At 36.0% G+C, this 22,814-nt stretch overlaps 1 long non-coding RNA gene across 1 annotated transcript in view; it reads right to left on the bottom strand.

Annotated features, from left to right (window-relative positions):
- Window positions 1-3,019, bottom strand: part of LOC119619771 (uncharacterized) — a 40,903-nt gene extending 37,884 nt beyond the window's left edge. Inside the window, exon 1 of the long non-coding RNA XR_005236241.2 lies at window positions 2,807-3,019. This is a non-coding gene — a long non-coding RNA (uncharacterized lncRNA). The remainder of the gene's footprint in view (window positions 1-2,806) is intronic.
- Window positions 3,020-22,814: the final 19,795 nt, after the last annotated feature.

The following is a 22,814-nucleotide window of genomic DNA, read 5'->3' as shown; positions in this document are numbered from 1 at the left end:
ATTTATTACGATAGTTGATTCAACTGGGATTTCTAATTTTTATCATAATGGAGGAACTGGAAAAAGACATGTCTCCCTCTATAAACTGCTATGAAACTGGAAAAATTTGAGATAACAAAAATTAAAATGCAGGCATATGATTTTTGAAAAAGGAAAACATATCATTTTATACCTGTTTCTGGACTGGATTCCAGCCTGGGGGCACTTTTCACTGCACAGTGGAGACAGAACGAATCCAAAAGAGACAACAATCTCACCACACTGCTGGTGCAAGTTTCAAACTTGGAGAAGAGGCGAGGATTTCAAGGTCTAAAAAGGAAAAAGCTGTGCATAGGAGCAATAGCAGACATTTGCATGGAGTCTTTAAATAAAGGCTGGGCTGTAATATGCACAACTAGACTCCATGAGCACTACCTGAGAATGACTGCTGTGGGTTTGGAAGCCAAACATAGGTATGATAACTTTCTCAGTACATATATATATATCTCTCTCTATAAAATTGGGAGGCTCTGGTAAACCTTGAAAGACTACACACTTAAAGAGTAAGGGCAATTCTTAGGACAAAACTAAAATAGATCTGTCTTAATAAAAAATAAAATTGAGCCTGATAGAATCAAGAGGATGCTTCATAATTAAACTGCCTGCCATAACAAATCACCATAACTTTTACAGAAAAACAACATAATTCACATATTGCAAGTGTCATCCATTATGTCCAACATACAATAAAAACTTACAATCTATGTAAAGAAGTAGAAAAATATAGTGCATGATCAAGAAAAAAAAAAAATCAAAAGAGACACCAAGGTGAAAAGATGTTGGAATTAGCAGGGACAAAGTTTTTGTTTGTTTGTTTGTTTGTTTGTTTTTTAAGTTGCTAAAAATATATCAAAGGACTGCAAGGCAGAATATAGATAAAGTGAATGAAAAAGTGGGAAATCTTGAGAATGGGAAGTTATGAAGAAATGGATGGAAATTCTATAACTTAAAAGTACATGATCTGAAACGAAAAGTAGCCTGGATTGGAATAACAGCATTAAACACCTACAAAAGAAAAGACTGATGAACTTGGAGAAAAATTAATAAGTATTATTAAATCTAAATAATAAATAAAAATATTAAAACTTTATCAAAGACCTGAGATAGCTGAGGGGCAGTCTGAAGTAACAGTAAAATACATGACCAAAAAAAGGGAAGGATAATAATTTTATTAAATTTCTTTACGTTGACTGGGCATGGAGGCTCACGCCTGTAATCCCAGCACTTTGGGAGGCTGGGCAGACAGACAACCTGAGGTCAGGAGTTATAAACCAGCCTGGCCAACATGGCAAAACCCCAGGTCTACTGAAAATACAAAAAATAGCCAGGCATAGTGGCGTGCGTCTGTAATCCCAGCTATTTGGGAGGCTGAGATAGGAGAATCATTTGAACTTGAGACGTGGGAGTTGAAGTGAGCTGAGATTGCGCCACTGCACTCCAGCCTGGGTGAAAGAGTGAGACTTCATCTCAAAAAAAAAAAAAAAAATTTCTTTAAGTCACATTTTACACTAAATGGGGACACAATAACAACTTAAATAGATGTTAACAGTTTGAGGATATCTATTGCAATCTCTTGAAAAGCAAATAAAAAATAATACAAGGGACATAGCTATAGGACAAATAAAAGAAAGTGAAATAATGCATTAATGTCAAAGTACTTTACTGATTCAAAAGAAAGCAGAAATAAAAATAAAAAATAACACAAAAAAGAGATGAAATACAAAACAAGTAGCAAAATAATAGAAATCAGTCCAAACACATGAATAATTGCACTAAACACAAATGGACTATTCAAATTAAAAGGAAATTATTGTCATACTGGATTAAAAAAAAAAAAAACACAACAATTTCTGCCTTTAAAAATACACTTTAAAGTAAAAGCACAGGCCAGGCATGGTGGCTTATGGCTGTAATCCCAGCACTTTGGGGGGCCAAGGCGGGCGTATCACTTGAGGTCAGGAGTTCGGGACCAGCCTGGCCAACATTGTGAAACCATGTCTCCACTAAAAATATAAAAGTTATCCAGGCCTCATGGTGCATGCCTGTAATCCCAGCTACTCCGGAGGCTGAGGCAGGAGAATTACTTGAACCGAGAGGCAGAGGTTGCAGTGAGCTGAGATTGCACAACTGCACTCCAGCCTGGGTGACAGAGTGAGACTCTGTCTCAAAAAAATAAATAAATAAAATAAAAAATAAAAGCCTAGATTCATTAAAATAAAAGAATGTAAAGCAATGTACCATCCTAATAGTAAGCATGAGAAAGCTTGTATGGCTATATTAAGATCAGGCAACATAAACTTGAAAATAAAAGTTAATAGCAGGGACAGAGGGAAACATTTCATGATTGTGAAAAAAATCATTTATGAGGAAGTTGTAATAAGCATTCACATATATGTGTCTAATCACAGAGCTGCAAAATACACAAGGAAAACCTGGCCAAACTAAAGGAAGAAATAATTCACAATCAAAGTTAGATATTTTAATACCTCTTAGTAGTTGAAATCAAAGTGACAAAATATGAGTAAGTATACAAATCTGAACAACCTAATTTGAGCTAATTGCTATTTACAAAATTTTATGTCCAACAAGATTGAGAATTAAATGGTTCTATATCTGTCTTTTTAAATTAAATTTGTAAATAAATGTCTTAAAAACAACTTGAATTCCAGTTGATTTACTGGTAAATTATATCAAATTATAGCCAACATTAAGGATTTATAGCAAACATTTGAAGAAGAAATAATAGTGATATTCAAGATGTATTTACCTAATCTGTTCTACTTCACACATCACAATTTTCTCCCATTCAATTTCATACATAATCCTTTCTGACTTCTTCTTGATGTAAAAGGAAATCACAAAACATAAATGCAATTATATAGACATGTATCTTGTAGCATAAACTGGCTAGCTATTTCCCAACACTTATTTCATCTTGACACACTGTTAGATCTTCTTGACCAGGCCTCTTACCCATCAGACGTGATTGTTCTCAATAATGGAATGAAAATGAAATTGATGTGTGTCACCACTGGGCAAAAGTCATTGAGAACATTTTCACCACAGTCTGAATTTCACTTCTCTGCTAGACAGATTTAGAAAACTGAGCCCTTAAAACGTGTGGAACCATAGGTACAAGAAGCCTGGATCCATGATACCTGCATGAAGCAGCCCTAACCGGAAAACACCTACTTCAATGAGGCATTAGTTTACTAATGACCAGTGACGTGAGTAAGAAATAAACCTTCATTATGGTAAGTTACTGAGATTTTAGGTTTGTTTTTATAGCAGTTAGTCCACCCTAACTAAAAACATCTTTAGTTTTTAAATCATCAAGCCAAACATTAATAGCTAAACAGATACTTAAGAAATATAATATTTCATAATTATTAAATTGCAGTATGTTTACTCACTTAGTATGACCTTCAGCTATTTAGATCAAAATTTGGCTTCAGCTTCGCTTATTTCTACTGATTTCACTTCAGCTAGAACAAACTACTTTACTAGGCATTGGTAAATTCACAGAAATTCCCCTTTTATTATTCAGAGGCCATGTCATAGCTATTCACAGAATCACTGATATCTTCTCTTTCATTTAGACTCAGGTTTTTCTATGCAGACAATAAACTTCTATTGAATCCTAAGCAGCTATGTCATCTTATAGTAACTATTGCTCTTAGAAGAGGAAGGTTACTTCTAAACACAGCTGATTTGATGACTAGTTGAAAGCATGTAAACTTGAAGTGATAGGAGACATACCTTAATCAATAGATTTGTGTTAATTAAGAGTTAAATAATCAATCAGATATAGTATCATACGGTAGACAAATACCCAGATCTTGCATAGTGAGAATTAACTTATAATTCTAGCTTTCCTATTAAAACTATTTCCTCAGGCAAGTCTTCCTAATATAAGAGTCTTAAGGTTTTTCACCACATGATAGCAGCTAGCAGATAATATTTATTGAGATCCAGTGCTAGGTAACAAATTAGCCCAAAACTTAGGGCTTAAAACAACAAACATTAATTATCCCAGAGTTTCCGTGAAACAGGAGCCCATGCCTCACGGCACAGACCTGACAGAGAGAACGGCAGCTGGTGTGTAAAGGAAGCCCCATCTAGATCATCTTTTCCTGTCTCTTCTGCAAATTAAATCCTTCGATTTTTGAAGAAAGACAACAAACATCTATGATTTCTTTCAGCAGTGTTTTGTAGTTCTCCTTGTAGAAATCTTTCATAAATCTAAAATAAAAGTTCAAATTATATATATATATATATATTTTTTTTAAATAAGAAAACAAAAACTGTCACCCATATTCCATCACCGAAAGCTCACTACCTCTACAGAAAGTTAACAGGAAAATAAAATCTACTCCTGGAACTGTGGCATGCATACATGTTGACCCAGTAGATCTACTAACTGGGACTGAAACAGTGTTACTAAGAAGTCCCCACCTCTAATACTGGAACTTAATCAGAATGAAAGAGAGTGCCATCTGCCGAGGTAACCAGCTAACAAATTGACTATGGCGGGGAATGTGGCAAGAATTTGGAGAGTATGCTGTCTGAGGTGAAGCAGAAAGGAAACTCCTAAAGTTGAGGATGGAACAGATATTGAGAAACTCCCACTGACAAAGCTTTTCTCACACTAAAAATAAGGTAATACTTGAGGTATCTGAAGCCTATGTACACTAAAGATAACAACAGCAACAACAAATCTCAAATCCAGTTCACCGTGTCACTAGGTTTACTTTTTCCCTTGGCCTTCATATTAAGGGTTCAGCTGAAGGAAAGGCAGGCCCATTTCCAGGTATGAAGCTGCTTATCTTGGCCTCCAATATCCTACACAAAATAGATTTCAATTAAAAAAAAAAAAAAGCAGTGTAAAGAAGGTAATCAAGAGGACAATAGCCAATATGATTCAGATGCTACAGTATCAAACAGTGATTTTAGGTAAACTACGATTGCTATGTTAAGTGCTCTGGTGGAGAGTATGCATAATCTGGTGGGTGATTTTAGCAGAGAGATGAAAGCTATAAGACATAATCAAATGAAAATATGAGAAATAAAATATATATGAGAAAAATGCGCTCTTTTTTTTTTTTTTTTTTTTGAGAGAGAGTTTAGTTATTGTTGTCGCCCAGTTTGGAGTGCAATGGCGTGATGTTGGCTCATTGCAACCTCCGCCTCCTTGGTTCAAGCAATTCTCCTGCCTCAGTCTCCCAAGTAGCTGGGATTAGTGGCATGCACCACCAAGCCCAGCTAATTTTTGTATTATTAGTAGAGATGGAGTTTCACCATGTTGGCCAGGCTGGTCTCGAACTCCTGACCTCAGGTGATCCACCCACCTCAGCCTCCCAGAGTGCTGGGATTACAGGCATAAGCCATCGTGTCTGGCTGACTTTGACAAGCTCATTATTGACTCAACACAGCCAAGAAAAGAATCTGTAAACTTGAAGGTGTATTGGAGATATATAGAGATAGATCAACAGAAATTATGCAAACTGAAACACAAAGAGAAAAAGGAGTTCCAGGAAGGGAGAATCTTAAGAGCAAACATTCTAAGAGTCAGGAAGTGAAAGCTACCAAGAGGAACAGCCTCACTTCTGTCCTATTCTAATTACCCCAAATATTCAAAATTTCTGCCCAGGTTCAAGAGAGAGAAGAGAGACACTCTACTTCTTGATGGGGAATAGCCAATGTTACATTACATAACATATGTGCAATGGGAGTTATTGTTGCAGCCATCTTTGGAAAGTATAATCTGTCACATAAATATTTATTGGATTTCTAGCTTGTGAAATTGCTGGAAGCCTTAAGATACGTCGTCCCTGAATCTGCTAACCATCTGGAGTGGAGTTCAGCAACAAAAATTCAAATAGTATAATACAAGGTTGAATGTGCCAGATATCATAAGCAAAGAATATAGAACTATGGAGTTTCAAAAGAAAGTAATCAACATTTCAGTGGAAAGAAATTGAAAAATAATGCACGCAGTAGTTGGAATGTGAGATGAAACTTGAAGGTCAGATAAAATTTTTATAGGTGAGAAAACAAGAAGACACTTAACAGTCAGTGAATATTCTAAGTTGTGGAAAGAGAGAAGCAAAAACGACAAAAAATGGAGAAGAAGAAACACACACATACACACAACCCCTCTTTTGGCTTCTTTGTAGGAGACAAGAAAGAACATTGTATATACAGGAAGCCGAAAAGGAGAAGTATGTGACTATTTTAGGGCAGTGGGAGGGATGCATTTATTTGAGTGCAGGAAGTACATCAAGCAGTGATCTGGATGCCTTATATAAATTAACTGACATAAATCTTCATAGTCATCTGGTAGGTTTTAAAACAAATAAGAAAGGTGGGGCTTTCAGAGTTTCAAAACCTTGCTCAGGGAAAAACGAAGAGTCAATCCATATCCTATTCAAAAGCCCATATATTATACACTTCACCAAATGCTTCTTTTTAAACCAAGGTCTAGTATTTGATTTGGTATTTAGTGGATATTCCTAGAAAGATGTGGACAAGAAGGTACAATGATTTTAATTGCACTTTGGAAACATTTGAGTGGCTTGAAGAAAGAACCGAGAGAAGGTAGGGATGCCATTTTGTGGTCACTATCATACTCCATTACAAGAAGGGTGAGACCTGAAATTATGTCCAGGCAAAGAAATTAGAGAACAGGGAGCAGATTTAAAGGAACTTACACACTTAACATAAGACCCAACAACAGACAGTACAAATGTGTATGAGATATGTAGAGAGTGGAGGGGTCAACAATTGGACAAAAGATTAGTACAGATTTAGTCAGGGAAGACACTTGAAGCTATATGTGCTCTCTGAGGTATTGATGAAGTTTTTTAAAAAATCAACTGTAAAAATAACCAACAACCAACATTACCAAAAGCGAAAATATAAGCATCACGGGAAAGGCATTTGCAGTAGTCTTACATATTAAGAGACGACCGAAAATTCTCTGAAAGCTCTGTAAGTTTAATTACCAAAAATATATGAGAGGCAGGTGGCGTTTACGATTAACTTGGCATGCAGTTTTATTGTCTGCAAAGAGTTTTGGGTATTTATAAATGAGCCAGCTATAAACCTTCATAAACATTCTACTGTTTTCTCATCGAGGCAGTGACTTTTGATAACTGAAATATTAAAAAGTGAACTCATGTCAAAATCCCAGAGTTTTACTGGTCTATTTCTCTCAAAGAATGATCTAATATTTTTATGGTAGGTAGACAATCATTTTTTAATGAAACACCACATCCACTTACTGACGAACAAAATAAATGGGATAACATTTCTCTCAGTTATATTAGCACAATTTCTTCCCTTGTGAACTATTGATTTATAAACTAATACTACGTTCCAAGAGTAATTTTAATTAAATTCAATATTATGTATTAGCTTAATTTTAACCTTAAAACTCCCTGAGAGGAAAAAAAGGCATAATATTCTATTCTATTATCTTCGCGAAATAATTGTGGAACGTGCTACCTAGATGAATTTGTTAACTTACACAAAGTTTTACAGTCATTGTAAAGTCAGCACAGATGTTAGAACCCAAGAATACTGATACCCAGAATTGATACCAGTTCTCCTGAATTAAAATACATATGTTGTCACTAATAAAACATACGATCAAAATTATTTCAGTGATATTCTATTTCATGCCTATGCCCAATATATTTACAGATCTTGAAGTGTTTTACCCCTGTGAAATACATACACTTCAAAAAAATACATATATGTGTTTATATATATATATATATCTCCACATAGATTCATTATGTATCTGTCAGTATTTCTATGCAATGAATTAATTCAGCATATATAAAACAAATGCTAATTATTTATAAATTGTTCTTTAGGAAACCAAATGAAAGTTAAAAATTCAATGTCAAATTAAAGTTAAGATTACAAATGGGATCTAATTAAACTAAAGAGTTTCTACACAGCAAAAGAAACTATCATCAGAGTGAACAGGCAACCTAGAGAATGGAAGAAAAATTTTGCAATCTAATCCATCTGACTGAGTTCTAATATCCAGAATCTACAAGGAACTTAAATTTACAGCAAACAAACAAACATCAACAACAAAAAATCAAAATGTGAGCGAAGGATATAAACAGACACTTCTCAAAAGAAGACATTTCTGTGACCAGCAAACATAAAAAAGAAGCTCATCATTACTGGTCATTGGAGAAATGCAAATCAAAACCCCAATGAGATACTATCTCACGCTAGTTAGAATGGCGATCATTAAAAAGTCAGGAAACAACAGATGCTGGACAGGCTGTGGAGAAATAGGAATGCTTTTCCACTGTTGCTGGGAATGTAAATTAGTTCAACCATTGTGAAAGACAGGGTGGCATTTCCTAAAGGATCTAGAACTAGAAATACCATTTGACCCAGCAATCCCATTACTGGGTGTATACCCAAAGGATTGTAGGTCATTCTACTATAAAGACATATGCACACGTGTGTTTCTTGCAGCATTATTCACAATAGCAAAGACTTGGAACCAACCCAAATGCCTGTCAGTGATAGACTGGATAAAGAAAATGTGGCACATATACAGCATGAAATACTATGTGACCATACAAAAGAATGTGTTCACGTCCTTTGCAGGGACATGGATGAAGCTGGAAACTATCATTATCAGCAAACTAACAGGAACAGAAAACCAAAAACCGCATGTTCTCACTCATAAGTGGGAGTTGAGCAATGAGAACACAAGGACACAGGGAGGGGAACATCACACACCAGGGCCTGTCAGGGGGTGAGGAGAATGGGTGGGGAGAGCATTAGGGCAAATATCTAATACATGAAGGGCTTAAAACCTAGATGATGGTTTGATAGGTACAGCAAACCATGATGGCACATGTGTACCTATGTAACAAACCTGCATGTTCTGCACATGTATCCCAGAACTTAAAGTAAAATAAAAATAAACAAATTTAAAAAGTAAAAAAATAAAATTATGCCAGTACTAGATATCTTGATTTGTACTATTCTAATCTAATTATGTCCAATTTTCTGGGGACTGGGGGAATGTTCATCTATTTGTAACACAAATAAGAGACTATGACTTTTGACTGACATCTTAAACTTCCTGATAGGATTCACTGAAAAAAAAAACCAGAGGATCAGTTCTGTGATAGTCTAGACAAAATTGCATCAAGTTAATGTAATCATGAGGAAACACCAAATAAATGCAAATAAAGGGACCTTTGACCAAATGGCCGCTAATCTTCTAAACAGTCAAGTAATGAATGTTAAAGAAAGACTTCTATTCTGAAGTAAGGAGACTACAGAAAGTCCAAATGAAATACAATCTTCATTTGGATTGGATCCAGAACCAGAGAATCTTTCTTTCTCTTTCTATAAAGAAAAATAGTGAAACAATTACAAAATTAGAATGCCTATATATTAGGTATTAATAGTGTATTAACATTACTTTTCTGATTTCAAAAATTTAACTGAAGTTATGGAATAGAATTTCTTGACTCTAGTAAATATGCATTAAATTATTTAGCAATATGTCATCAGCTCGACAACTTACACTTAAACATTACAGAAGAAAGTACACACACACACACACATACGCACAAGTACTCACATGGAGAAAGAATAGAAATAAAGAGAAAATAATAAAGCAAATGCAGTAAAATTCTAACTTTGGGAGAATATCTGTGACTTGCATGGGGATTCTTTGTATTATTTTTCAACTTTTCAGTAAGTCTGAGTTTTTTTCAAAATAAAATGTTAAAAAAGGAATATGAGTTCTTGTTATGCTCAAGGTTGAATTTTCTGAAGCCAAGAAAAATGAAACAACACACATTAAAAAGAGAAAAAGACTGTCCCAACCAAGGAAAAGTAGGTTCTACACAGGATAAAATATTACCATAATGTAGCCCCAAAAAGTGAATGCTGAATGGTTAGAAAGGGTAGAAATTGCTCACTGTAGAGGAGAAAGGGCATATGAAAGAGATTCGATTTGAAGTGGTTCATAAGTGATAGCCTTGATTAATTTGCATTTAGTTTCTAAATACTACTTTAAAGATTTCTATTAATATTAATGGATATATAAGAATGAGGGTAAGTTGCAAACAGATTTTATTTCAAGTTAGATAAATTCTGGAAATTGCCGAGTATCTCTAGCCAAGTGTAAAAGTATCACTGTTAGAATTTGTTGAATTATATATCTTGGCTCTTTAAGCACAAAACCATATAGAAATACTCAGAATTTTTAAATTAGTTACCTCTATAATTAGGAGGAAATAAGTCCTTATTTGAACATCTTCAAAATAATTAACTTATAAATGAATAATATTCCTGTTACTCGTATATGTAATAACAGTGTGGCAGACAGGGGTTCTCAGCAACCCTTAATTTTTTGAAAACTGTAAGCTAGTCTCTAATTCTTAAAATAATCCCTTCCCCTTAACTTGAAATCTGTATTATCCCCTTCTTTACATTCCATAACCTTTTGCTTATACCTTTAATATAGGATATCACACCTCAGTATAAATAATCAGTTTCTTTTCTGCATTGAAATGTCTTAAAAAATGGGTACTGTTTCCTATTTTTCTATGTGTTTCCAGAAGTCAGCAAATATTTTCTATGTTATATAGATATACACTATTATAATAAAGTAGGCTAGAGAAAAAAAATGTTAGTAAGAAAACCATAACGAAGAGAAAACATAATTACTGGTCATTAAGTGAAATTGGATCATTATTCAAAGCTTCATCCTCACTGGCTTCATGTTCAGCAGACTGAGGAGGAGGAGGAGAAACAAAAGTTGGTGTCTCTCTCTCAGAGGTGGCAGAGGCAGAAGAGGAAAAGAAGTTGAAAGGGAAAACAGGAGAGGCAGGCACACTCCATGTAACTTGAAAACATCGTAATTTCTGACATTTTGCTTTCACATTTCTCCAAAAATGTTTCTACACAGTACCGATCCTTATTGCATCATTTTGTTTTGTTCTGTTTTGTTTCAGTGCTCATATCGTAGAAGGGTTCATCTTGTAAAAGATGTCAAAAACAGTTGTGAATAACTGGAACCCTTCTGACAGATAATGTCATTTTTTTTTCCTCTGGCACCTCTTCTTTCTCATCATCTGGCACTGACCTGAAAGCAGTCACCTCCACCGAGTCATCTTCTGTTAATTCCTCCATTGCAGTGTCTATCCGTTCTTAAATTTCTCCAAGATTCATATCTAGAAAGCCGTTAGCACTCCCGCCAATCCCCAAACAGCTTTTTTTTTTTTCCTTTTCCTGCCATATCCACAATCTCTTTTATGTTCTGCTGGATTGGTTCTGTCCTAAATCCTGGGAAGTCATAGCCACATTTGAACATAGATTTTTCCTGCAGGAATTTATTATCTCAGGCTTGATGGCTTTCACAGCTCTTTCTCTAACAATGATGACTTCTTCATGATGTAACCCTTCCAGGCTTTCATAATGTTCTTTCTATTGAAGTTCTCTTCCATAGCATTCATAATTCTTTCCAAAAAGTACAGTGTGTAATGAGCCTTAATGGTACCATTGAACTTCTGATCTAGAGGCTGAATTAGAGGTGTGTTTGGGGTCAAGTAGACCACTTTGACACAAACTCGTGAGGTTCTGGGTTGCTAGGGGCATTGTCCAATGTCAAAAGAACTTTAAAAGGCAACCCTTTACTGGCAAGGTCCATCCTGACTTAAGGGACAAAGTATCATTGAAACCAATGCAGAAAAAAAAGGATTCTTATTGTTCAGGGCTTCTTGGTATGGAGACAAAACACTTTCAGCTTGTGTTTATCTTTCCCTTCAAGGTTCAGGGGTTAGCAGCTTTATATTCTGATCGTAAGCCCGACTACATTTTCACAAAATTGTAGGGTTATCCTATATCCCTTCCTGCCTTAAATAGTGATACTAACTTCTCTTCCTTACTAATAAATGTCCTTGTGGCTTTTGCCCCCAGAACAGTCAACTATTGTCTGCTTTCGGAAGGATGCCCTTTCTCCTCTAAGATTTTCCTAATGGTTTCTGATAACTCTGCTGCCTCTTGGTCAGCAGAAGCTGCTTCTCCTGTTATTTTGACATATTTTAAGCCAAACCCCTCTGGCTAGGCTTAAATTATCAAATCATCTAAATTTCTAAATTTATCAAATCATCCTTTGCTGGTGGTAAGTTCTGTAGATGTAGATCCTTCATCTTCCTTTTGCTTTAAGTTTTCATGTAATTACTTAACTTTTTCTCAAATTATATTAGAGTCTATAGGTATGTCTTTCTTATAGCAGCTTTGCACCTACATAAAAGCTGTATTTTCGGTATAAGATAAGAAGGCATTTTACAAAAAGTGCAAGATTTTTGTGCTTACTGGCATAGCTGCAGTGACAGCTTCATGAATTTCCTTTTCTTCTTTTACAAGGGCCCTTATGCTGGATTTATTTATCTTGAAATGGCAGGCAGCTGCAGCTGTAGACCTCGATCTATAGTACATATCAAACAATTCAACTTTCTTTTGTAATGTCATGACTTTGCTTCTTTGAAGCACTTCTAGTCTCACTAGTGGCACTTTGTATGGACCCCGTAATGTTATTCAGGTTTTATAGGCACTAAACATGATGAAAAATATGCAAGACACACAAGAGACCACTTTTTGCTTGTGATCTGCAATTTACTGAGAGACAAACTTTTCACATGGAGATGATTGGTGTCACACAGTGTTTTATGGGATATTCACAACACTTTAGCTCACTGCAATAGCAACAGGGAGTAACTACAAAATTGTTAGTCATACAGTATATACTACAGTCAATTTTATACAGTTATAATTTAATATTGAATCTTTACATTTGTTTACATTTCTTTTGACTGGTGGTAAGTATCATCTTTAGGCATTTGCGTGTATAAGTTTTGATCAGTTTTAATTTTAAAAATATATTTGTGTATATTTTATGGTAGTAAATTATAGACTAGCATCCAGATATATTTTGTGCATTCATGGCAGCTTTTTCTTAATATTTTTGATATTTCTGGGCTATGTAGTTCATCTGCTAGTATTTTTAGTTTTTAAAAAATTCTTTAAAACATTTTCCAATATTTTTATTAAAAAAAAAAAAAAAAAAAAAAAAAAAAACATGTATTAGTGGACCAATGCAGTACGAGCTCACATTCTTCGAGGGCCAATTGCATGTTACTTCTGGGGAAGAAGCAGAGCAAGATGGTGGAATACAAGGCTCCCGTGATCATTATCCCAGCCCCCTACAAGGACAATGCGTTAACAAGTATTCACAAGAAAAAACACCTTCATTGGAACCAAAAATCAGGTAAGCACCCATATTACCTGTCTGTAACTTCAAATGATTAAAAGAGGAATTGAAGGGATAGAAAACAAAACAAAAGTCCTGAATCACTGACACCACGCCTTCTCTATCCTGGCAGCAGGGAGTGGTGAGAGAGCATGCTGAGTATTGCAGGAGAAGAATTCAGCAATTGAGAGACATTGAACTCAGTGCTGTCCTGTTAGAGCACAAAGGAAGACAGAAGCAAACTCAGTTGATGCCCATGGAGGGAACCAGCCCTAGCCAGAGGGGAATCAACCACCCCAGTGGTCCAAAACTGAGTTCCTGCAAACCTTGCCCCCAAGGGCTATAGCACTCTGTGTCTCCAACTACATTTGAAAGGCAATCTAGGGCATAAGGACTGCAACACTTATGGAAGTCCTAGCACTGAACCTTGCTCAGAGACAGTAGATTGGGTCAGCATGTGACATTCTGAGATACCACCTGGGGAAGCCAAAATAGTGCTGGAATCACCCATCCCCTAACCCCAGGCTGCACAGCTCAACACACCAACAGAGACTTCTTCCTTCTGCTTAGGAGAGGAGAGGGAAGAGTGGAGAGTACTTTGTCTTGTATCTTGGAGAGCAGCTCAGCCACAGCAGGATAGGATACCTGTCAGAATCATGAGGCCCCTGTTCCAGGTCCTAGCTCCCAGATGAAATTTCTAGACATCCACTGGGCAGAAGGAAAGCCACTGCTTTGAAGGAAAGACCCAGTCATGCCAGCATTTATCACCTGTTAACTGAAGAGCTTTTGGTTCTTGAATAACCAGCAGAAATACACAGGTACTATATCAAAAACCTTGGGTGAGCCTCAGAGAAGCTGGCTTCAGGTGAGACTCAGCACATTACTAGCTGTGGTTTAAGGGGAGGGTCTCCTTCTGCTTGAGAAAAGCAGAAGAAAAAGTAAAGGGGACTTCATCTTGCACCTTAGGTACCAGCATGGCCACAGGCAGGTAGAGCACCAAGTGGGCGCTTGGGTTCTCTGATTCCAAGACTTGACACTTGGATGATATTTCTGGACTTACACTGGGCCAGATGGGATCCCACTGCCCTGAAGTCCCAAGCCAGGCAGCATTCACAAGAGACTTAAGAGACCTTGGGCCTTAGGGGAACATCAGCAGTAGTCTGGCAATACTCCTTGTGGCTTGTGGGGTGAGCCTCCTCTGCCTTTGGAAAAGGAAGAAAGGAGTAAGAAGAACTGCATATTGTGATTTGAGTGTTGGCTCAGCCACAGTACAGGAAAGTACCAAGTAGACTTCTAAGGTTTATAAATCTAGTCCTTGACTACCAGATGGCACTTCCGGACCCACCTAAGGCCTGGGGGACATAAATTCGCTGAAGGGAAGGACGAAGGCTGGACTGGCTTTGCCACCTGCTGATTGTAGAGCCCCAGAACCTTAAGCAAACTTAGACAGTAGCCAGGGAGCAGTTACAGCAGGCCTTGGGTAAGGCCCAGTGCTGTGCTGGCTTTACATCTCACCCAGTGCAGTCATAGTGGTGGCCACAGGGATGCTCATGTCACTCCACCTCTTGCTTTAAGTGGTGGAGAACAGAGAATGCAACTCTGTTTTGGAGAAAGTGAGAGAAGAGGACAAGAGTCACTGCCTAGCAATCCAGAAAATTCTTCTGGATCTTGTTCAAGACCATCAAGGCAGTACCTATAAAGTCTACAAGAATCACAGTGTTACTGGACTTGGGGAGCCCCCTAAAGCAGATACAACTTAGATGACAACTCTCAAGCTCTTTCAAATATCTGGAAAGCCTTCCCAAGAAGTATGGCTACAAAGAAGTCCAGACAGTGAAGACTGTAACACATACCTGACTCTTCAGTGCCCAGACACTGTAGAACATCTACCAGCATCAACATCATCCAGGAAGATAGGACCTCATCAAATGAACTAAATAAGGCATCAGATACTAATTCTGGAGAAACACATATATGTGACTTTTCAGATAGAGAATTCAAAATAGCTGTCTTGGGGAAATTCAAAGAAATTAAAGATAACATAGAGAAGGAATTTAGAATGCCACCAAAGAAATTTAACAAAGAAATTGAAATGATTAAAAATAAGCAGAAATTCTAGAGCTGAAAATGCAATTAGTATACTGAAGAATGCATCATAGTGGCAGGGTCTGACCCACAGACCCAGGCTGCATGACAGATGAATAATGTACTCAGACACAGATATTCAGTGAAAGAGCAGGCCAGGGGGCTGGGCCACTCACAGAAAGAGTTGTGGCCGCTGCGCACGGATAGCCAGCCTTGCTGGCATTTATTCAGCATAGATTTAATGACAAAGGCTTTTAGTCACAAACCTGTGGGAAATTAATCTCTTCGCCCTCCCCCGGAGAGAGCAGTCCTACAAATAATTAAAGGTTGGTCTTAGGACCACGTGAGTAAACAAGCTCTTTAGATAAACTCCCTTATGTTCTTATATACCTACTTTAAGCTATTAACTCAAGGTAAGAGGATTAGACTGCCGTAAGCCAAATCTTTTACTGAAACTATGCGAACCTCCGGACTTTTTCTGTTTTTTGCATCAGGTTTTGTTGATTGAAGAGTACAGAAGTGTGCAGCAACATGTCAGTCAGGCATGGTGGTCACTGCTGGTATTACAGCTTTGCATCCTAGAATTAGCGAAGAGCATAAGACATACATGAGTATAATCAGCAACATTTTTTCCAATCAAGGTGTGACCCTCAAGAGTGAGGTCCTGTCCGGGAGAGATGATCTTGCACACCCTTCCATATGGCTGTTTGTTGGATGTGTAGATCTATGGTGTGAAGGGATTCTAAAATTTTAGTTTTAAGTTGTTTCACATCTGCTGTTAAATTGTCATGAAAGTTTCCTCAAAGTTGTTGTTTCACCTAATACCAATGATGTATTGATTGATTCCATGGCAGAGAAGTGACACAGATATGTTTATGCCCCCAGTCGCAGTTTAATTGCTGTCAGAATACCAGTGCATTTTGTCACTCCTCAACATATTTCAAGGTAGCATCAAGAGCCTGCAGATGTGCAAGGATGTTTTCATCTATACCCTGCTGTAAGAGAAGTTCATTAGATACATTTCTGGCCAAATTATCTACAAAAGTAGCTGTTTGTACTGATTCAGTAATAGATGCTACAGCAGCACTAGCAGTTGCTAGGATGACTTTAGTGGAGACTATAAAAGCTAAAAGTGTGCCTATGAATCTTTTGCATCTGACCTGGGATAGGGTACATTCTAAGGTGGCAAGAACAGAAGAACCTTGCCAATCACATGTCAAATTGACTGGTAGGAATGCCACAGATTGTCTTTTTAATACCATGACACTAGTAATATTTAAATTAGATATATTGTAATTAGTGATGCATGAGGTGAACCAAGCCTGTTCCTGCACCTGGGTCACAAATGTGGAGCTTTGGGGTGTAATGGAAATATTAGTTCCCATAAGGAAACATATGGATGGGTAGTGCAAATTAGGCACTGGTCAGTGTAATTATGAATAAAGGTTATAGTATAATTGTGACTGGAATTATGATATGTCCCATGCCAGGTGTTAAGAGAGGTGCTAAGATGTCCCAGACACCATAAAGTGTCTTGGGGTAGCAAGCACTTTACTTGGAGTCCGTGATATCCCATCCCTGCATTGGCCCAAATCATACGGGAACAGGATGTGGCTACGAAACTGTGATTGATGCGATGATGGATGAAGACATCAGTAAGGTCACCCTGCAAATAGCCATAGAGACTCTAGTTTAAGAGGTTATAATTGCCTAACTCAAGGCTACAGGCTTGTAGAAGAAACTTGGGATAGAAGGAACATATGCCAATATAAGAAAAACCATATACAACAGACTCACAGCTAGTATTATGCTGAAGGGGAAAACATGAAAGCCTTTCCTCTAAGATCTGAAACACAATTAGAATGCCCTTTGTTACCACTGTTTTTCAACATGGTACTGGAAGTCTTTGCTTGAACAATTAGACAAGAGAAAAATAGAAAAGGCATCCAAATTGGAAAGGAAGAAGCCAAATTATCCTTATGTGAAGATAATATGAACTTACATTTGGAAAAACCTAAAGACTCCAACACAAAAACAATTGGAACTGATAAACAAACCCAGTAAAGTTGCAGAACACAAAATCAACATATAAAAATCAGTAGCATTTCTGTATGCCAAGAATGAACAATGTGAAAAAAAAAATTAAAGTAATCCCATTTACAATAGCCACACATAAAATTAAATACCTATGGATTAACTTAATGAGAGAAGTAAAAACTCTATAATGACAACTATAAAACACTGATTGAAAAAATTGAAAAGGACAAAAAAAATGGAAAATAACTCCATGTTCATGAGTTGGAAGAATCAATATTATTAAAATGTTCATATTATCCAAAGCAATCTACAGATTCAATGCAATCTCTATCAAAATACCAATGACATTCTAGAAATAGAAAAAAACAATCCTAATATTTTTATTGAACCACAAAAAATAATAATAATAATAACCAAAGCTATCCTAACCCAAAAAACACAGAACTGGAGGAATTACATTACTTGACTTCAAATTATATTACAGTGCTATGGTAAACAAAACAGCATGGTACTGCCATAAAAATACACACAGAGACCAATGAAAGGGAATAGATATCCCAGAAACAAATCTACAAACCTACAGTGAACTCATTTTTGACAAAGGTGCCAAGAACAAACACTGGGGAAAAGATAGTCTTTTCGATATATGATGCTAGGAAAACTAGATATCCATATGAAGAACAATGAAACTAGATCCCTCTCTCTCACCATACATAAAAATCCAATCAAAATGGATTAAAGACTTAAACCTAAGGCCTCAAACTATAAAACTATGAAAAGAAAACATTGAGAGAATTCTCCAGGACATTAATCTGGGCAAAGACTTACTGAGAAATACCCCACAAGCACAGGCAACGAAAGCAAACATGGACAAGTGAGATCACATCAAGTTAAAAAGTTTCTGCACAGTAAAAGATACAGTCAATAAAATGAAAAGACTACCAACAAAATGGAAAAAAATATTTGCTAATTATCCATCTGACAGGAAATAATAACCAGAATATATAAAGAGTTCAAAAAATATAGAAACATTCTAATAATTCAATCAAAATATGGGCAGAAGATATGAATAGACATTTCTCAAAAGAAGACATACAAATGGCAAACAGGCATATGAAAAGGTGCTCAACATTGTTGATGATCAGAGAAATGCACATCAAAAGTACAATAGGATATCATCTCAACACAGTTAAAATGGCTTATATCCAAAAGACAGGCAATAACAAATGCTGGCAAAGATGTGGAGAAAAGGGAATGCTCCTTGTATGCTGTTGATGTGAATGTAAATTAGTACAACCACTATGGAGAACAGTTTGGAGGTTCCTTAAAAAACTAAAACTTGAGATACCATATGATTCAGTCAGCCCACTATTGCATATATACCCAAAAGAAAGAGAATCATTACAACAAAGATATATCTGCACTCCTACATTTGTTGAAGTAGTGTTTACAATAGCAAATATTTGTAAGCAATCTAAGTGTCTATCAACAGATTAATGGATAAAGAAAATGCAGTACATATGCACAAAGGAGTACGATTCAGTCATAGAAAACAATGAGATCTAGTCATTTGCAACAACTTGGATGAACTGGAAATCATTACGTTAACTGAAATAAGCCAGGCACGGAAAGACAAACATTACATATTCTCACTTATTTGTGATACTTAAAAATCAAAACAGTTGAACTCATGGATTTACAGAGTAGAAGGATGGTTACCATAGGCTGGGAAGAGCAGTGGGTGACTTGGGAGAAGTGAGGATGGTTAATGAGTACAAAAAAAAAAAAAAAAAAATAGAACAAATAAGACCCACTACTTTATAGCACAACAGGGTGACCATAACCAATAACATAATTGTACATTTTAAAATAACTTAAAAAGTGTAATTGAATTGGTTGTAACTCAAAGGATAAATGCCTGAGGGGATGGCTGCCCCATTCTCCATGCTGTGCTTATTTCATATTGAATGCCTGTATCAAAACATCTCGTGTACTCCATAGATAAATAAACTTACTATGTACCCCCAAAAAATTAAAAATAAAATAACTATATGCTATGTCTTTGGAATTTCTATCTATAGGAACGCAAAAACAAGATAAATCCTGGAAACAAGATAAGTTAAAAATGATTAGCTTAGTTCAATATATTATCAGAATGTTTTGCTATATTCAACATGTTTTCAAAAAATACATTTAAAATGAATTTTCAAAAAGTTAAGATGCAATCATCAGTAATAATTATTATTTACTCATTTTATTTTAAAACAAATATCTGTTTTAAAGAATAATTATCAAGTTTAGACACATTACTCAAATTCAGTAAAATACTTCATGTATGTATTCAAATATGCAAATACCAAGAAAAAATATTGCATATCTTATTTCACACTATTTTACTCTTTCAATTTTAAACACTTACTGAAAAATATCTCTAAACGTTTATATGGAATGACAAAATTTAAAAGCATTATTTTTCAGCAACTAGTGTTTTTCAACCAGGGTTCCACTGGACCCTAGTTTCAGCAAGATGTCACTAGTGATTTCATTAGAGAATATGATCAAACAAAAACATATATTCACTTGCCACTTAATGCTAGTTCTCATAATGATGGAAACTGACCGAATAGCCTATTTAGCAATTGTAGTAGAGGATATTAAGCTCCCATTTGACTGCATATAGGACTGTGTTCCTTTGGCTGAGTCCATTTCTTGTTTTTGAGGCACAATGGAAGAGACTTGATAACTTATGAGTACTTTATTGTAAAGAGGAACCAATGACTCATGATGCTATTCCATCTTCAGTTAGCTCCCTTGAGTTTTCTTGCATACAGTTCACTTAATTACAGAAGAAAGCATACTCTACTCCTGATATGGTTTGGGTCTGTGTCCCCACCTAAATCTCATCTTGAATTGTACTCCCATAATTCCCACGTGTTCTGAGAGGGACCCAATGGGAGATAATTGAATCATGGTGGTTTCCTCCATACTGTTCTCGTGATAGTGAATAAGTCTCATACAATCTGATGGTTCTATAAGGGGTTTCTGCCTTCACTTCTTTCTCATTCTGTCTTGCCTCCACCATGTAAGAAGTGCCTTTCACCTTCCTCCATGATGTAAGGTCTCCTCAGCCACGTGGAACTGCGAGTCCATTAAAACTATTATTCTTCCCAGTCTCAAGTATGCTTCTATCAGCAGCATGAAAATGGACCAATACAGCTCCTACAATAAAAAATCAGAGGAAAATTGTAATCCTAAAGAAGGAATGTTTACATATTGTGATCCAGCTGCTGTGCCATTTTGCTGTTGTTCTGGGCACTACAAAATATGATTGTGTAGAATAGAAGTACATGGTATTGTGAAGCTTCATATTTTTAATTTTCTCACTTGTTTGCCCTTCTGATTTATATTCATTAGGGTTTACATTTTACAAACAAGCCTGATGTTTCAATGTGCTTATTTTGAATATAATGTGTGAGATAGAAGAGAATGCTAGATCTAAGATGAAAAATAATTTTGGTAACATTAGTAATTAATAATTACAAATTTCAAGTTCTTTTACTATACCAGTGTAACAGAGGACACGAAACAAGCTTTCTGTGACAAGGAAAATCACATATTACTGAGTCTTACATGGGCTGCTGATCCATGTTGTCCTATTTTATTGTTTGTTGTTTGTTGCAAACAGCTAGGATATGCAGCAATGATTCCACCAAAGTTGTAAAGCAAGCTTATTAAAGATCACAACATTTGAAGAGTAACGGTGCTAAATATTTTAAGCAAACACTGAAATCTCAAAACAGAGTAAGGCTTTTTAAAACATAGATAGTTAACAGATTAAGAAAGCAGTTATTTTGAAAAAGTTATTGCCTGAAAAGCCAAAGCACATAGTTGGTGAGAATCTAGAATGCCAGCATTCTAGATCAACATGTGCTAGAAAAAAAAAAAAAAAAACAGAAAAGAGTCCACTATTATAATATACAATTAGTCGCATGATAATATGTCACATGATGCTGAAAAGGCTTTGTGTAATAAACTGATAAACAATAGTTTCTGTTATCCAAGTTGACAACTTAACGGATTTTTACCAAGAATTATCAAACTGTGACATTTTTAAGATTTGTAAATTATGGACAAGTTTAAGAAACCTTTTCTGCTACAAAGAAAAATGCTACCTAAAAAAAGCAAAGGCCATTTTCTTTGCAATGCTAGTCTCTGATAAAACAGATTTTAAACCAACAAAGATCAAAAGAGACAAAGAAGGGCATTACATAATGGTAAAGGGATCAATGCAACAAGAAGAGTTAACTGTCCTCAATATACTTGTACCAACAGAACAAAACAGAGACCTCAGAAATAATGCCACACATCTATAAGCATCTGATCTTTGAAAAACCTGACAAAAACAAGCAATGGGGAAAGGATTCCCTATTTAATAAATTGTGTTGGGAAAACTGGCTAGCTGTATGCAGAAAACTGAAACTGAACACTTTCCTTAAACTTTATACAAAAATTAACTCAAGATGGATTAAAAACTTACACATAATACCTAAAATCATAAAAACTCTAGAAGAAAACCTAGGCAATACCATTCAGGACATAGCCATGGGCAAGGCTTCATGACTAAAACAACAAAAGCAATAACAACAAAAGCCAAAATCAACAAATGGGATCTAATTAAACTAAAGAGATTCTACACAGCAAGAGAAACAATCATCGGAGTGAACAGCCAGCCTACAGAATGGGAGAACATTTTTTGCAATCTATTCATCTGACAAAGGGCTAATATCCAGAATTTACAAAGAACTTAAACAATTTAACAAGAAAAAAAAAATCCCATCAAAAAGTGGGTGAAGGATATTATCAGCCAATCCTCAAAAGAAGACATTTTTGTGTACAACAAGCATATGAAAAAAAGCTCATCATCTCTGATCATTAGAGAAATGCAAATCAAAACCACAATGATATACCATCTCAAGACAGTTGGAATGACAATAATTAAAAAGTCAGGAAACAACAGATGCTGGAGAGGATGTGGAAAAATAGGAAAGCTTTTACACTGTTGGTGGGAGTGTGAATTAATTCAACCATTGTGGAAGACAGTGTGGCAATTCCTCAAGGATCTAGAACCAGAAATACCATTTGATCCAGCAATCCTGGGTATATACCCAAAGGATTATAAATCATTCTTCTATAAATACACATGCACATGTATGTTTAATGCAGCAATATTCACAATAGCAAAGACTTGGAACCAACTGAAATGCCCATCAGCAATAGACTGGATAAAGAAAATGTGGCACGTATACACCATGGAATACTATACAGCCATTAAAAAGGGATGAGT

The sequence above is a fragment of the Chlorocebus sabaeus genome, chromosome 25 (genome assembly GCF_047675955.1).
Source record: "Chlorocebus sabaeus isolate Y175 chromosome 25, mChlSab1.0.hap1, whole genome shotgun sequence".
Classification (NCBI taxonomy): Eukaryota; Metazoa; Chordata; class Mammalia; order Primates; family Cercopithecidae; genus Chlorocebus; species Chlorocebus sabaeus.
The sequence above is the reverse complement of the archived record's forward strand: the minus strand, read 5'-3'. Positions and strand labels throughout refer to the sequence as shown.